The following is a 13,173-nucleotide window of genomic DNA, read 5'->3' on the forward strand; positions in this document are numbered from 1 at the left end:
GTGATGGAATGAGTGTGAGGCGGTCAGGGTGACGGTGATGGAGTGAGTGTGAGGTGGTCAGGATGACGGTGATGGAGTGAGTATTAGGGGGTTGGGGTGACGGTAATGGTGTGAGTGCGACAATGTCAGTGTGACAGTGATGGAATGAGTGTGAGGGGATCAGTGTGACGATGTTGGAGTGAGTGTGAGGGAGTATGGGTGACAGTGGTGGAGTGAGTGTGAGGGGGTCAGTGTGATGGTGATGGAGTGACTGTGAGGGGTTCATGGTGATGGTGATGGAGTGAGTGTGAGGGTGTCTAAGTGATGGTGATGGAGTGAGTGTGAGGGGGTCAGTGTGAGGGTGATGGAGTGAGTGTGAGGGTGTCAGGTTGATGATGATGGAGTGAGTGTGAGGGGGTCAGAGTGATGGTGATGGAGTCCGTGTGAGGGGGTCAGTGTGACAGTAATGGAGTTCGTGTGAGGGGGTCAGTGTGGCGGTAGAGGAGTGAGTGTGAGGGGGTCACGGTGACGGTGATTGATAGAGTGTGACGGTGTCAGTGTAATGGTGATGGAGTGAGTGTGAGGGGGCAGGGTGAGGGTGATGGAGTGAGTGTGAGTGAGTCAGGGTGACAGTGGTGGTGTGAGTGTGAGGAGGTCAATGTGACAGTGATGGAGTGAATGTGAGGGATTCCGGGTGATGGTGATGGTGATGGAGTAAGTGTGAGGGTGGGCAGCGTATCGGTAATGGAGTGAGTGTGACGGAGGGCAGGGCGTCGGTGATGGAGTGAGTGTGAGGGGGTCAGGGTGACGGTGATGGAGTGAGTGAGAGGGGGCCAGGTTGATGGTGATCGAGTGAGTGTGAGGGGCTCAGCGAGACAGTGATGGAGTGATTGTGAGGGTGTATGGTGACGGTGATGGAGAGGGGTGAGGGGGTCAGGGTGACAGTGATGGAGTGAGTGTGAGGCGGTCCGCGTGATGGTGATGGGGTGAGTGTGAGGGGGCCAGAGTGACAGTGATGGAGTGAGTGTGAGGGGGTCAGTGTGACGATGATGGATGACTGTGAGGCGTTCAGGGTGACGGTGAAGGAGTGAGTGTGAGGGGGTCAGGGTGATGGTGATGGAGTGAGTGTGAGGGGATCAGGGTGCGGTGATGCATGCAGTGTGAGGGGGCAGGATGTGGGTGATGGAGTGAGTTTGAAAGGGTCAGGGTGATGGTGATGGAGTGAGTGAGAAGGGATCACGGTGAGTGTGATGGAGTGAGTGTGAGGGGGTCAGTGTGATGGTGATGGAGTGAGTGTGAGGGGATCAGGGAGACAGTGATGGAGTGAGTGTGAGGGAGTCAGGGAGACGGAAATGGAGTGTGTGTGAGGGGGTCAGTGTGACAGTGATGGAGTGAGTGTGAGGGGGTCAGGGTGACGATGATGGAGTGAGTGTGAGGGAGTTAGGGAGACAGTGCTGGAGTGAGTGTGAGTGTGTCAGGGTGACGTAGATGGAGTGAGTGTGAGAGGGTCAGGGTGACAGTGATGGAGTGAGTGTGAGAGGGTCAGCGTGATGGTGATGGGGTGAGTGTGAGGGGGTAATGGAGACAGTGATTGGTGAGGGTGAGGGGGACAGGGTGACAGTAATGGAGTGACTGTGAGTGTGTCAGGGTGAAGGTGATGGAGTGAGTGTGAGGGGGTCAGGGTGACGATGATGGATGACTGTGAGTGGGTCAGTGTGATGGTGATGGAATGAGTGTGAGGGGATCAGGGTGATGGTGATGGAGTGAGTGTGAGGGGGTCAGTGTGAGGGCAATGGAGTGAGTGTGAGGGTGTCAGTGTGATGGTGATGGAGTGAGTGTGAGGGGGCAGGGTGCGGTGATGGAGTGATTGTGTGGGGCGCAGGGTGAGGGTGATGGAGTGAGAGTGAGGGGATCAGTGTGATGGTTATGGAGTGAGGGAGAAGGGATCACGGTGAGTGTGGTGGAGTGAGTGTGAGGGCGGGCAGGGTGATGGTGATGGAGAGAGTGTGAGGGGGTAAAGATGACGGTGATGGAGTGAGTGTGAGGGGATCAGGGTGACAGCGAACTAGTGAATGTGAGGTTTCAGGGAGATGGTGATGGAACGTGTGCGAGAGGGTCAGGGTGATGCTGATGGAGTGAGTGTGAGGGGATCAGGGTGACAGTGATGAAGTGAATGTGAGGGTGTCAGTGCGACGGTGATGGAGTGAGTGTGAAGGTGTCAGTGTGATCGTGATGGAGTGAGTGTGAGGGTGTCAGGGTGACAGTGATGGAGTGAGTGTGAGGGGGTCAGTTTGAACGGGATGGAGTGAGTTTGATGGGCTCAGGGTGACGATGATGGAGTGAGTGTGATGGAGTTAGGGAGACAGTGCTGGAGTGAGTGTGCGTGTGTCAGGGTCACTGTCATGGAGTGAGTGTGACGGGGTCAGGGTGACAGTGATGGAGTGAATGTGAGAGGGTCAGCGTGATGGTGATGGAGTGAGTGTGAGGGGGTAATGGAGACAGTGATTGGTGAGGGTGAGGGGGACAGGGTGACAGTGATGGAGTGACTGTGAGGGTGTCAGGGTGACGGTGACGGAGTGAGTGTGAGGGGGTCAGGGTGACAATGATGGATGACTGTGAGGGGGTCAGGGTGATGGTGATGGAGTGAGTGTGAGGGGTCAGTGTGATGATGATGGAATGAGTGTGAGGGGATCAGGGTGCCGGTGATGGATGACTGTGAGGGGGTCAGTATGATGGAGATGGAATGAGTGTGAGAAGGGATCATGGTGAGTGTGATGGAGTGAGTGTGAGGGCGGGCAGGGTGATGGAGTGAGTGTGAGGGGGTCAGAGTGACGGTGAAAAAGTGAGTGTGATGTGGTCAGTGCGACGGTGATGGAGTGAGTGTGAAGGTGTCAGGGTGACTGTATTGGAGTGAGTGTGAGTGCGTCAGAGTGTCAGTGATTGAGTGAGTGTGAGGGAGTCAGTGTGACAGGGATGGAGTGAGTTTGATGGGGTCAGGGTGATGATGATGGAATGACTGTGAGGGGGTCAATGTGACGGTGATGGAGTGAGTGTGAGGCGGTCAGGGTGACAGTGATGGAGTGAGTGTGAGGTGGTCAGGGTGACGGTGATGGAGTGTGTGTTAGGGGGTTGGGGTGACGGTAATGGATGACTGTGAGTGGGTCAGTGTGATGGTGATGGAATGAGTGTGAGGGGATCAGGGTGACAGTGAACGAGTGAGTGTGAAGGGGCCAGCGTGACAGTGATGGAGTGAGTGTGAGGGGGTCAGGGTGACGATGATGGATGACTGTGAGTGGGTCAGTGTGATGGTGATGGAATGAGTGTGAGGGGATCAGGGTGACGGTGATGGAGTGAGTGTGAGGGGATAAGTGTGAGGGTGATGGAGTGAGTGTGAGGGTGTCAGTGTGATGATGATGGAGTGAGTGTGAGGGGGCAGGGTGCGGTGAGGGAGTGATTGTGAGGGGCGCAGGGTGAGGGTGATGGAGTGAGAGTGAGGGGATCAGTGTGATGGTTATGGAGTGAGTGAGAAGGGATCACGGTGAGTGTGGTGGAGTGAGTGTGAGGGCGGGCAGGGTGATGGTGATGGAGTGAGTGTGAGGGGGTAAAGATGACGGTGATGGAGTGAGTGTGAGGGGATCAGGGTGACAGCGATGGAGTGAGTGTGAGGGGGTAAAGATGACGGTGATGGAGTGTGTGTGAGGGGATCAGGGTGACAGCGATGGAGTGAGTGTGAGGTGGTCAGGGTGACGGTGATGGAGTGTGTGTTAGGGGGTTGGGGTGACGGTAATGGATGACTGTGAGTGGGTCAGTGTGATGGTGATGGAATGAGTGTGAGGGGATCAGGGTGACAGTGAACGAGTGAGTGTGAAGGGGCCAGCGTGACAGTGATGGAGTGAGTGTGAGGGGGTCAGGGTGACGATGATGGATGACTATGAGTGGGTCAGTGTGATGGTGATGGAATGAGTGTGAGGGGATCAGGGTGACGGTGATGGAGTGAGTGTGAGGGGATAAGTGTGAGGGTGATGGAGTGAGTGTGAGGGGGCAGGGTGCGGTGAGGGAGTGATTGTGAGGGGCGCAGGGTGAGGGTGATGGAGTGAGAGTGAGGGGATCAGTGTGATGGTTATGGAGTGAGTGAGAAGGGATCACGGTGAGTGTGGTGGAGTGAGTGTGAGGGCGGGCAGGGTGATGGTGATGGAGTGAGTGTGAGGGGGTAAAGATGACGGTGATGGAGTGAGTGTGAGGGGATCAGGGTGACAGCGATGGAGTGAATGTGAGGTTTCAGGGAGATGGTGATGGAACGTGTGCGAGGGGGTCAGGGTGATGCTGATGGAGTGAGTGTGAGGGGATCAGGGTGACAGTGATGAAGTGAATGTGAGGGTGTCAGTGCGACGGTGATGGAGTGAGTGTGAAGGTGTCAGGGTGATCGTGATGGAGTGAGTGTGAGGGTGTCAGGGTGACAGTGATGGAGTGAGTGTGAGGGGATCAGTTTGACCGGGATGGAGTGAATTTGATGGGCTCAGGGTGACGATGATGGAGTGAGTGTGATGGAGTTAGGGAGACAGTGCTGGAGTGAGTGTGAGTGTGTCAGGGTGACTGTGGTGGAGTGAGTGTGACGGGGTCAGGGTGACAGTGATGGAGTGAATGTGAGCGGGTCAGCGTGATGGTGATGGAGTGAGTGTGAGGGGGTAATGGAGACAGTGATTGGTGAGGGTGAGGGGGACAGGGTGACAGTGATGGAGTGACTGTGAGGGTGTCAGGGTGATGGTGATGGAGTGAGTGTGAAGGGGATCAGTGTGACGATGATGGAATCAGTTTCAGGGGATCAGGGTGACTGTGATGAAGTGACTGTGAGGGTGTCAGTGTGAGGGAAATGGAGTGAGTGTGAGGGGGCAAGGGTGACAGTGATGGAGTGAGTGTTATGGTGTCAGGGTGACGTAGATGGAGTGAGTGGGATGTGGTCAGGTTGATGGTGATCGTGTGAGTGTGAGGCCGTCAGGCTGACAGTGATTTAGAGAGTGTGAGGGAGTCAGAGTGACGGTGACAAAGTGAGTGTGATGTGGTCATTGCAACGGTGATGGAGTGAGTGTGAAGGTGTCAGGGTGACCGTATTGGAGTGAGTGTGAGTGCGTCAGGGTGTCAGTGATGGAGTGAGTGTGAGGGAGTCAGTGTGACAGGGATGGAGTGAGTGTGAGGCGGTCAGGGTGACAGTGATGGAGTGAGTGTGAGGTGGTCAGGGTGACGGTGATGGAGTGTGTGTTAGGGGGTTGGGGTGACGGTAATGGTGTGAGTGTGACGACTTCAGTGTGATGGTGATGGAGTTAGTGTGAGGGGTTCAGGGTGATGGTGAGAGAATGAATGCGACCAGGTCATTGTGACAGTGATGGAATGAGTGTGAGGGGATCAGTGTGACGATGATGGAGTGAGTGTGAGGGGGTCTGGGTGACAGTGGTGGAGTGAGTGTGAGGGGGTCACTGTGAGGGTGGTGGAATGACTGTGAGGGTGTCAGTGTGACGGTGATGGAGTGACTGTGAGGGGGTCAAGATGATTGTGATGGATGAAGTGTGAGCGAATAAGGATGTCAGTGATGGAGTGAGTGTGAGGGTGTCAGGCTGACGGAGATGGAGTGTGTGTGAGGGGGTCAGGGTGGCAATGATGGAGTGAGTGTGAGGGTGTCAGGGTGACGGAGATGGAGTGAGTGTGAGGGGGTCAGTGTGATGGTGATGGAGTGAGTGTGAGGGGTTCAGGGTGATGGTGAGAGAATGAGTGCGAGCGGGTCAGTGTGACAGTGATGGAATGAGTGTGAGGGGATCAGTGTGACGATGATGGAGTGAGTGTCAGGGGATCAGGGTGACTGTGATGAAGTGAATGTGGGGGAGTCAGTGTGACGGTGATGGAGTTAGTGTGCGTGGGTCACGGTGACCGTGATGGAATGAGAGTGAGGGGATCAGGGTGACAGTGATGTAGTGAGTGTGAGGGGGCAAGGATGACAGTGATGGAGTGAGTGTTACGGTGTCAGGGTGACGTAGATGGAGTGAGTGGGATGTGGTCAGGGTGATGGTCATCGTGTGAGTGTGAGGCCGTCAGGCTGACAGTGATTTAGAGAGTATGAGGGGGTCAGAGTGACGGTGAAAAAGTGAGTGTGATGTGGTCAGTGCGACGGTGATGGAGTTAGTGTGAAGGTGTCAGGGTGACTGTATTGGAGTGAGTGTGAGTGCGTCAGGGTGTCAGTGATGGAGTGAGTGTGAGGGAGTCAGTGTGACAGGGATGGAGTGAATTTCATGGGGTCAGGGTGATGATGATGGAGTGAGTGTGAGGGGGTCAATGTGGCGGCGATGGAGTGAGTGTGAGGCGGTCAGGGTGACGGTGATGGAGTGAGTGTGAGGGGTTCACGGTGATGGTGAGAGAATGAGTGCGAGCGGGTCAGTGTGACGATGATGGAGTGACTGTGAGTGTGTCAGAGTGACGGTGATGGAGTGAGTGTGAGGGGGCCAGGGTGATTATGATGGATAAAGTGTGAGGGATCAGGGCGACGGTGAAGGAGTGAATGTGAGGGCGTCAGTGTGACAGTGATGGAGTGAGTGTGAGGGGGTCAGGTTGATATTGATGTAGTGAGTTTGAGGGGGTCAGGGTGATGGTGATGGAGTGAGTGTGAGGGGGTCAGGGAGATAGTGATGGAGTGAGTGTGAGGGGGTCAGGGAGACGGAGATGGGGTGTGTGTGAGAGGGTCAGTGTGACAGTGATGGAGTGAGTGTGAGGGGGTCAGCGTGACGATGATGGAGTGAGTGTGAGCGAGTTAGGGAGCCAGTGCTGGAGTGAGTGTGTGTGGGTCAGAGTGATGGTGGTGGAGTGAATGTGAGGGCATCAGATTGATGTTGATGTAGTGAGTTTGAGGGGGTCAGGGAGACAGTGCTGGAGTGAGTGTGAGTGTGTCAGGGTGACGTAGACGGAGTGAGTGTTAGAGGGTCAGGGTGACAGTGATGGAGTGAGTGTGAGAGGGTCAGCGTGATGGTGATGCAGTGAGTGTGAGGGGGTAATGGAGACAGTGATTGGTGAGGGTGCGGGGGACAGGGTGACAGTGATGGAGTGACTGTGAGGGTGTCAGGGTGAAGGTGATGGAGTGAGTGTGAAGGGGCCAGCGTGACAGTGATGGACTGAGAGTGAGGGGGTCAGGGTGACGATGATGGATGACTGTGAGGGGGTCAGGGTGATGGTGATGGAGTGAGTGTCAGAGGTCAGTGTGATGGTGATGGAATGAGTGTGAGGGGATCAGGGTGACGGTGATAGAGTGAGTGTGAGGGGGTCAGTGTGAGGGCAATGGAATGAGTGTGAGGGTGTCAGTGTGATGGTGATGGAGTGAGTGTGAGGGGGCAGGGTGCGGTGATGGAGTGATTGTGAGGGGCGCAGGGTGAGGGTGATGGAGTGAGAGTGAGGGGATCAGTGTGATGGTTATGGAGTGAGTGAGAATGGATCACGGTGAGTGTGATGGAGTGAGTGTGAGGGCGGGCAGGGTGATGGTGATGGAGTGAGCATGAGGAGGTAAAGATGACGTTGATGGAGTGAGTGTGAGGGGATCAGAGTGACAGTGAACTAGTGAATGTGAGGTTTCAGAGAGATGGTGATGGAACGAGTGCGAGGGGGTCAGGGTGATGCTGATGGAGTGAGTGTGATGGGATCGGGGTGACAGTGATGAAGTGAATGTGAGGGTGTCAGTGCGCCGGTGATGGAGTGAGTGTGAAGGTGTCAGGGTGACCGTGATGGAGTGAGTGTGAGGGGGTCAGGGAGACGGAGATGGGGTGTGTGTGAGAGGGTCAGTGTGATGGTGATGGAGTGAGTGTGAGGGGGTCAGGGTGACGATGATGGAGTGAGTGTGAGCGAGTTAGGGAGACAGTGCTGGAGTGAGTGTGTGTGGGTCAGAGTGATGGTGGTGGAGTGAGTGTGAGGGGGTCAGGTTGATGTTGATGGAGTGAGTTTGAGGGGGTCAGGGTGATGGTGATGGAGTGAGTGTGAGGGGGTCAGGGAGACAGTGCTGGAGTGAGTGTGAGAGGGTTAGCGTGATGGTGGTGGAGTGAGTGTGAGGGGGCAATGGAGACAGTGATTGGTGAGGGTGCGGGGGACAGGGTGACAGTGATGGAGTGAGTGTGAGGGTGTCAGGGTGATGGTGTTGGAGTGAGTGTGAGTGTGTCAGTTTGACGGAGATGGAGTGAGTGTGAGGGTGTCAGGGTGACGGAGATGGAGTGAGTGTGAGGGAGTTAGGGAGACAGTGATGGAGTGAGTTTGTTGAGGTCAGGTTGACTTTGGTAGAGTGAGTGTGAGTTTGTCAGGATGACGGAGATGGAGTAAGTGTGAGGGGGACAGGGTGACGGTGATGGAGTGAGTGTGAGGGGTTCAGGGTGATGGTGAGAGAATGAGTTCGACTGGGTCAGTGTGACAGTGATGGAATGAGTGCGAGCGGGTCAGTGTGACGATGATGGAGTGACTGTGAGGGTGTCTGAGTGACGGTGATGGAGTGAGTGTGAGGGGGCCAGGGTGATTATGATGGATAAAGGGTGAGTGATCAGGGCGATGGTGATGGAGTGAGTGTGTAGGTGTCAGGGTGACCGTGATGGAGTGAGTGTGAGGGCGTCAGGGTGACAGTGATGGAGTGAGTATGAGGGGGTCAGTTTGACCGAGATGGTGTGAGTTTGATGGGGTCAGGGTGATGATGATGGAGTGAGTGTGAGGGGGTCAGTGTGACGGTGATGGAGTGTGTGTGAGGCGGTCAGGGTGACAGTGATGGAGTGAGTGTGAGGGGGTCAGTGTGACGGTGATGGAGTGTGTTTGAGGGGGCCAGAGTGACAGTGATGGAGTGAGTGTGAGGGGGTCAGGGTGAGGATGATGGAGTGAGTGTGAGGGGTTCAGGGTGATGGTGAGAGAATGAGTGCGAGCGGGTCAGTGTGACAGTGATGGAATGAGTGTGAGGGGATCAGTGTGACGATGATGGAGTGAGTGTGAGGGAGTCAGGTTGATGTTGATGGATTGAGTTTGAGGGGGTCAGTGTGATGGTGATGGAGTGAGTGTGAGGGGGTCATGAAGACAGTGATAGAGTGAGTGTGAGGGGGTCAGCGAGACGGAGATGGAGTGTGTGTGAGGGGATCAGGGTGACAGTGATGGAGCGACTGTGAGGGTGTCAGGGTGACGGTGATGGAGCCAGTGTGACGATGATGGATGACTGTGAGGGGATCAGGGTGATGGTGATGGAGTGAGTGTCAGGGGTCAGTGTGATGGTGATGGAATGAGTGTGAGGGGATCAGGGTGACGGTGATGGAGTGAGTGTGAGGGGGTCAGTGTGAGGGCAATGGAGTGAGTGTGAGGGTGTCAGTGTGATGGTGATGCAGTGAGTGTGAGGGGGCAGGGTGCGGTGATGGAGTGATTGTGAGGGGCGCAGGGTGAGGGTGATGGAATGAGTGTGAGGGGATCAGTGTGATGGTTATGGAGTGAGTGAGAAGGGATCACGGTGAGTGTGATGGATTGAGTGTGAGGACGGGCAGGGTGATGGTGATGGAGTGAGTGTGAGGGGGTAAAGATGATGGTGATGGAGTGAGTGTGTAGGTGTCAGGGTGACCGTGATGGCGTGAGTGTGAGGGCGTCAGGGTGACAGTGATGGAGTGAGTATGAGGGGGTCAGTTTGACCGAGATGGTGTGAGTTTGATGGGGTCAGGGTGATGATGATGGAGTGAGTGTGAGGGGGTCAGTGTGACGGTGATGGAGTGTGTGTGAGGCGGTCAGGGTGACAGTGATGGAGTGAGTGTGAGGGGGTCAGTGTGACGGTGATGGAGTGTGTTTGAGGGGGCCAGAGTGACAGTGATGGAGTGAGTGTGAGGGGGTCAGGGTGAGGATGATGGAGTGAGTGTGAGGGGTTCAGGGTGATGGTGAGAGAATGAGTGCGAGCGGGTCAGTGTGACAGTGATGGAATGAGTGTGAGGGGATCAGTGTGACGATGATGGAGTGAGTGTGAGGGAGTCAGGTTGATGTTGATGGATTGAGTTTGAGGGGGTCAGTGTGATGGTGATGGAGTGAGTGTGAGGGGGTCATGAAGACAGTGATAGAGTGAGTGTGAGGGGGTCAGCGAGACGGAGATGGAGTGTGTGTGAGGGGATCAGGGTGACAGTGATGGAGCGACTGTGAGGGTGTCAGGGTGACGGTGATGGAGCCAGTGTGACGATGATGGATGGCTGTGAGGGGGTCAGGGATACGCTGATGGAGTGAGTGTGAGGGGATCAGGGTGATGATGATGGAGTGAGTGTGAGCGGATCAGGGTGACGGTGATGGAGTGAGTGTGAGGGGGTCAGGGTGACGATGATGGATGACTGTGAGGGGGTCAGGGTGATGGTGATGGAGAGAGTGTGAGGGGTGAGTGTGACGGTGATGGAGTAAGTGTGAGCGGTTCAGGGTGATGGTGAGAGAATACGTGCGACCGGGTCAGTGTGACAGTGATGGAATGAGTGCGAGAGGGTCAGTGTGACGATGATGGAGTGACTGTGAGGGTGTCAGAGTGACGGTGATGGAGTGAGTGTGAGGGGGCCAGTGTGATTATGATGGATAAAGTGTGAGGGATCAGGGCGACGGTGATGGAGTGAATGTGAGGGCATCAGTGTGACAGTGGTGGCGTGAGTGTGAGGGGGTCAGGGTGACAGTGATGGAGTGAGTGTGAGGGGGTCAGGTTGATATTGATGGAGTGAGTTTGAGGGGGTCAGTGTGATGGTGATGGAATGAGTGTGAGGGGGTCAGGGAGATAGTGATGGAGTGAGTGTGAGGGGGGCAGGGAGACGGAGATGGGGTGTGTATGAGAGGGTCAGTGTGACAGTGCTGGAGTGAGTGTGTGTGGGTCAGCGTGATGGTGGTGGAGTGAGTGTGAGGGGGTCAGGTTGATGTTGATGGAGTGAGTTTGAGGGGGACAGGGTGATGGTGATGGAGTGAGTGTGAGGGGGTCAGGGAGACATTGCTGGAGTGAGTGTAAGAGGGTCAGCGTGATGGTGATGGAGTGAGTGTGAGGGGGTAATGGAGACAGTGATAGGTGAGGGTGCGGGGGACAGGGTGACAGTGATGGAGTGACTGTGAGGGTGTCAGGGTGATGGTGATGGAGTGAGTGTGAAGGGGCCAGGGTGAGAGTGATGGAGTGAGTGTGAGGGTGTCAGTGTGATGGTGATGGAGTGAGTGTGAGGGGGCAGGGTGCGGCGATGGAGTGATTGTGAGGGGCGCAGGGTGAGGGTGATGGAGTGAGAGTGAGGGGATCAGTGTGATGGTTATGGAGTGAGTGAGAAGGGATCACGGTGAGTGTGATGGAGTGAGTGTGAGGGCGGGCAGGGTGATGGTGATGGAGTGAGTGTGAGGGGGTAAAGATGACGGTGATGGAGTGAGTGTGAGGGGATCAGGGTGACAGCGATGGAGTGAATGTGAGGTTTCAGGGAGATGGTGATGGAACGAGTGCGAGGGGGTCAGGGTGATGCTGATGGAGTGAGTGTGAGGGGATCGGGGTGACAGTGATGAAGTGAATGTGAGGGTGTTAGTGCGACAGTGATGGAGTGAGAGTGAAGGTGTCAGGGTGACCGTGATGGAGTGAGTGTGAGGGCGTCAGGGTGACAGTGATGGAATGAGTGTGAGGGGGTCAGTTTGACCGGGATGGATTGAGTTTGATGGGGTCAGGGTGATGATGATGGAGTGACTGTGAGGGTGTCAGGGTGATGGTGATGGAGTGAGTGTGAAGGGGCCAGGGTGAGAGTGATGGAGTGAGTGTCAGGGGTCAGTGTGATGGTGATGGAATGAGTTTGAGGGGATCAGGGTGACGGTGATAGAGTGAGTGTGAGGGGGTCAGTGTGAGGGCAATGGAGTGAGTGTGAGGGGGCAGGGTGCGGTGATGGAGTGATTGTGAGGGGCGCAAGGTGAGGGTGATGGAGTGAGAGTGAGGGGATCAGTGCGATGGTTATGGAGTGAGTGAGAAGGGATCACGGTGAGTGTGATGGAGTGAGTGTGAGGGCGGGCAGGGTGATGGTGATGGAGTGAGTGTGAGGGGGTAAAGATGACGGTGATGGAGTGAGTGTGAGGGGATCAGGGTGACAGCGATGGAGTGAATGTGAGGTTTCAGGGAGATGGTGATGGAACGAGTGTGAGGGGGTCAGGGTGATGCTGATGGAGTGAGTGTGATGGGATCGGGGTGACAGTGATGAAGTGAATGTGAGGGTGTCAGTGCGACGGTGATGGAGTGAGTGTGAAGGTGTCAGGGTGACCGTGATGGAGTGAGTGTGAGGGCGTCAGGGTGACAGTGATGGAGTGAGTGTGAGGGGGTCAGTTTGACCGGGATGGAGTGAGTTTGATGGGGTCAGGGTGATGATGATGGAGTGAGTGTGAGGCGGTCAGGGTGACAGTGATGGAGTGAGTGTGAGGGGGTCAGTGTGACAGTGATGGAGTGTGTGTGAGGGGGTCAGGGTGACAGTGATGGAGTGAGTGTGAGGGGATTAGGGTGACAGTGATGGAGTGAGTGTGAGGGGGTCAGGGTGACGATGATCGAGTGAGTGTGAGGGAGTTAGGGAGACAGTGCTGGAGTGAGTGTGAGTGTGTCAGGGTGACGTTGATGGAGTGAGTGTGAGGGGTTCAGGGTGACAGTAATGGAGTGAGTGTGAGGGGGTCAGCGTGATGGTGATGGGGTGAGTTTGAGGGGGCAAGGGTGACAGTGATGGAGTGACTGTGAGGGTGTCAGGGTGACGGTGATGGAGCCTAGTGTGACGACGATGGATGGCTGTGAGAAGGACAGGGTGACGGTGATGGAGTGAGTGTGAGGGGATCAGGGTGATGATGATGGAGTGAGTGTGAGGGGATCAGGGTGACGGTGATGGAGTGAGTGTGAGGGGGTCAGGGTGACAATGATGGATGTCTGTGAGGGGGTCAGGGTGATGAAGATGGAGAGAGTGTGACGGGTGAGTGTGATGGTGATGGAGTGAGTGTGAGGGGATCAGGGTGACGGTGATGGAGTGAGTGTGAGGGGGTCAGGATGATGGTGATGGAGTGAGTGTGAGGTGGTCAGGGTGACAGTGATAGAGTCAGTGTGAGGGGATCAGGGTGGCTGTGATTGAGTGAGTGTGAGGGGGTTAGGGAGACAGTGCTGGAGTGAGTGTGAGTGTGTCAGGTTGATGTAGATGGAGTGAGTGTGAGGGTGTCAGG

This window comes from Hemiscyllium ocellatum, chromosome 21 (genome assembly GCF_020745735.1).
Source record: "Hemiscyllium ocellatum isolate sHemOce1 chromosome 21, sHemOce1.pat.X.cur, whole genome shotgun sequence".
Classification (NCBI taxonomy): domain Eukaryota; kingdom Metazoa; phylum Chordata; class Chondrichthyes; order Orectolobiformes; family Hemiscylliidae; genus Hemiscyllium; species Hemiscyllium ocellatum.